The following is a 4,587-nucleotide window of genomic DNA, read 5'->3' as shown; positions in this document are numbered from 1 at the left end:
AGCAAGGAGTGAGCTGAGAAAATGGCGTCAATGAGGAAGGGGCCCGAGGTCACCAAGAAAGCTTTACAGCAGAAGAAGGATCTGAACGCAGGCCTTACGGACCCCCAGTCTCTCAACCTGGAGTGCATATTTACGTCTGAAGGTCGGAAGGCTCCACATGGCTGGCGGTGTTGCCCATTCAGGCAACAGCCACGGTTACATGGACCATCAATAACAGACCCATAGAACAAGTTAACCAGTTCAAATATTTGGGCATAACTCTTACTAGCAACCTTAATTGGGCAGTACATAGGAAATTAGCACTCGCTGCAGCTAACAACAGTGCCCTAGCAATTCAGCGTTTCTTTTTCACTGTGGGCCACCAGTATATACCATCCGCATTGAAGGTGTTCAATGCTAAATGCGGCTCTCAGCTCCTCTATGGAGCACCTATTTCGGACCGGATTTTTGTAAAGCCCAGTGCGAAATATAAACACAGCCCAGTCCCGCTTTTCCCACAAAATGGTGGGCTTACTAAATTGTGCTTCATGGTATGCAGCTCCTATAGTTAGAACTCGGGCAAATATCATATGCCACCATGGCCTCATTGAGAACTGCCAGATACTGGCCACGATTCAACTATTTGCAGGATCACTCCAGTTTGTTGGCTATCTCATGTTTTCCGACCATGCAAATGCTAGGTGGCTGAAACCGAAGTTGAGGGCAAAATCAACGCTCTTGGCTTTTCATCCGAAATCGCCCGTCCCTCTTTCCCTATCAGAAGCATATAGCTGCTTTCGGCAACCAAGTTATTAGAATGTTAGTAACGGGATGGCGATAACAGCTATGCGAGGGAAACGTGTTCCCCCCTGATCCTTCGCCATTCCAATTGAACAAGGACACATGGCCAATTATTTATTGGTGGATCACCTCAACCCTAAACAAGAAGAGCTTTCACCACAGACCAGATTCCATCTAATGCCTTCTATGTTGCTCTTATAAGACATCACGACAAATTGATAAACAGAGGAGGCCATATCCATGCAATACCAGGTGGAGACACTCGACGCGTACCCTCTTTCATTGTGTAAGGTTTGTAAAAATCAGAATGTCGTTAACTGTACTGTTCCGCTGTATAACAATTCCTTAACTGATGCTCTTTATTACCTTAGTGCTTTTGAACAACATGGATCCCACAGTGCAGAATGTAGAAAGCGTACCGCTAACAATAACAGACGCGTCTAGATGAATACAAACCAATGCCCGCGTATTATGACTGCATATAGCCAGCAGTAATTTTGCCAGGCTTCTGTCAGTTATCCCGATGACGTTTAAGTGAGCAACTCAGCTTACGGCACGTCCCCAGTTTGCAGCGAACGGCAAAGTATATATTTTAGCGGCTTTAGTATTCTAGTACCAGTGTCTATAATTGTGAGCAATAATGCGTACCTTTTGTATGCTGGATTCTAGGCGTTTATTTTATGCCACAGTGCTCGAAATGTTAATGTCACGTTTATGCGTTGTTTTACCTAGACCTTCGAAAGCTTCTGTCTCATCTTTATTACCGCGAAACAGAACATGTCATTTATATTGGCGGGGAAATGTTAGCAGGGGAAGCGGTCTCTGGAGCCTGGAACTGAGTGGTAATTCCAGGGGATTCCCAAGTTCCACTTGGGAGGCTGCCATCCCTAGAAAAGAAGAAAAGAAACGTCGTATCGAAGGTTGCGCAAGGTTTCGATTTGCAGGGAAATAGCGAGGAAGCTTTGATTTCATCCTCCCTTTCCCTCCTGTAAGGCAGACCCGTGCTGGGCTTTTATTAACTTCCCTTTCCCTTCCCAACAACCCCCCTGCAAGGTAGATGAGGCTGAGAGAGTTCTGAGAGAACTGTGACTAGCCCAGGGTCGCTCAGTTGGCATGTGTTGGAGTAGCACAAGCTACTCTAGCCTCAATAGCTCAAGTGGCAGAGCGGGGAATCAAACCGGGTTCCCCAGGTTAGAGTGTACCTGCTCTTAACCACAGCACCACACTGGCAAGAAAAATGGGCAAGACAAAAGCTGCAGAGCCGGAAGGAAAACCCGTAAAGAAAGCCCCTGCACGGGCAGTTTGCAGCCAGCCAAGCTCCCAGCTCCTGACACTCTGCACACCCACGTGGCTCATGACTGGCAAAGGCTCAAGCGGGCAAGAAGCCCCAGCCCAGGTCCTCCAAAACTGGGCAAAGGAGCAAGCAGCAATTACCCGTTCCCAGGACTATTTGTGGCCCTTTTGCCACAAACAAACTACAACTCCCAGCATGCACAGAGTACAGTAACTCCAAACAATAGGCCAGGCCAAAGTCCGCGTTCCCTGCCGGGCAGAGAAGTCCAGCGTGGAGGAACCAGAAACCGAGGCAGCGCCCCGTTGAAACTACTGCAAACCCGGAATAAAACCAATTCATCCCGCCCCTGGTCCTGTGGGCGGTCAGTAGAAGCGGCTCTGAAATTATGCTTCCTTGGGCCCCGTCGCCACGGATGGCCGCGGATTCCGCCATCACCTCGCCCGGGAAATCCAGCGTGCTGCTCCTTCCAGGCCGGCGATCTGCGTGCGTGTGGCGTCATCACGCTCGATTCCCTCCTCAGCGCGAGGGCTTCCCCTCACCCTCAGCAGCCCCTAGCGGTCGGTGGTGGTTACTACTCCGTGCACAAATGTGCTAGCTAGCGGCAGTGGGAAAAACCCATCGGTATGCTGAATAACATTTAACGGAAACAGCAATAATGGTGGTCGGGCGCAATTTATTCATTTATTAACTTATTGGAGATATTCTGGCGCAGGGTATTGAGCAGAGGGATATAAGCTGGTGCCAATCTTCGCCCTGTTCGGCCATTAAAAGATACAGGCAAAGTAATGGGCAACAAGATCTATATCAGACCGCTTACATGCAGCCTGGAAAACCCCACAATAACCAGCGAATCCAGTCGAAAAGCCTTTGACAATGTTTCTGGTGCTGCTGGTGCGAATGTGCGCATGTATTGTGAGTGGATAATTTGTTGTTACATTCACTCTTTCACATTATTACTAGCAGCATTCTCTCCTGACGTTTCACCTGCATCTGTGGCTGGCATCTTCAGATCCTCTGAAGATGCCAGCCACAGATGCAGGCGAAACGTCAGGAGAGAATGCTGCTAGAACACGGCCATACAGCCCGGAAACCACACAGCACCCCAGTGATTCCGGCCGTGAAAGCCTTCGACAATACAGAGTGTTATTTTCTTTTCTGTTGTGATTACTACTCCGCTCAACACAGGGCGATGAGGCAGCCATCGGAGGGAGTTGCAATCTTAAGGGTGCTGCAAGACTTCCGGTTCTGGATCGCAGCTGGTAAAAGTCTCTCAAGAAGTGTCCGGATTAATGACTCCAGAGGGACACTTGTGGCAGAAAACTGGTTTTAAACAGGGCACCTCTGCAGCCTGACCCCAAGCATGTGGACTTGCACTTCACTGCAGGGGAAGCCAACAGAGGAATGCAACCACGCTGCAGCAAAAGCTTTGTAAAAGTGCATATAAGAAGGAAGCCAATTCTGGCCAGCTTTCATCCATCAAGCGAGGTTATGATGTTCTCCCCACCCTGATATAAAGGCGACAGCACAATTGCATTGCTACATGCCACCTCAGTTTGGATTAGTGGAGTATCTCAGGAGATCAATAGACTCCAGGTCAGATTTTTAAGGTCAGTTCTGGAAGTTTGCATCTCTCCATTTCTTATACGGTTCTTCTACTGAAATTAAGGCGTGCCTCAGTCGCAGCCCTAAGCATCGGGCTCAAGGTCCAGAACATAGCATAAGGTTCAGGCTTATTAGGATTCTTAGCCCCAAATGATGACTCTCGCAGATGGATGAAAATAGCTGCGCAAAAAGACATCTCAGTGGGTCTTTCTGCCCCTTGGGGAGGGGGGGAGGTGACTGAGCTCTTCAATCACTAGAGCAGAGACTGGGGGATATGATATTAGCAGATCTTTGGTTCCGTTCTCATGCAGTTTACTCCCAAGTCTACTTTCATATAAACTGTATGGCCCCTTATCATTGTGCTCATTATTTGAACCGGGGAATCAAACTCGGTTCTCCAGATTAGAGTGCACCTGCTCTTAACCACTACACCGGGCATCCTTTGCATCCTGAGCCCCCTCTCTGACTGGGGGATCTCCATTGCTACCTGCATCCGTTAACTTGCAGAAGCTGCTATCCTTAAAAAAGCTTGTTGGTCTTCACCGAGTGCCCCATCTGTCGATTGCAGTGACTCTCTCTGCGCTCTCTGCTCGGCGTCCGAGTGAGGCAGGCAGACTATAAACCACCTGCATCCATAAATAAGGTGCTGCTGGATCCGAATGTGTCTGTTCTTTTGCAGACATTCAGTCCCTTGACACGCACCTGTCGTCTACTGAGACCTGGAAGGGGCGGCGGCGCACGACACTGCGCTTTCTATACCTTTGGGCTAGCTCTCCGGCCCTGCGCATGCGCTCCACCGTCCGCTCCCCGGGCGCTTCTTTCTCCTCCCTCTCGCTCGTTCTCTTTCGGAGGACTGACGTCAGTCCTCCCGGCCTCAACGGGTGGCCGCCTTGGCGAGGCCTGCATGAGGC

The sequence above is a fragment of the Sphaerodactylus townsendi genome, linkage group LG11 (genome assembly GCF_021028975.2).
Source record: "Sphaerodactylus townsendi isolate TG3544 linkage group LG11, MPM_Stown_v2.3, whole genome shotgun sequence".
Classification (NCBI taxonomy): domain Eukaryota; kingdom Metazoa; phylum Chordata; class Lepidosauria; order Squamata; family Sphaerodactylidae; genus Sphaerodactylus; species Sphaerodactylus townsendi.
The sequence above is the reverse complement of the archived record's forward strand: the minus strand, read 5'-3'. Positions refer to the sequence as shown.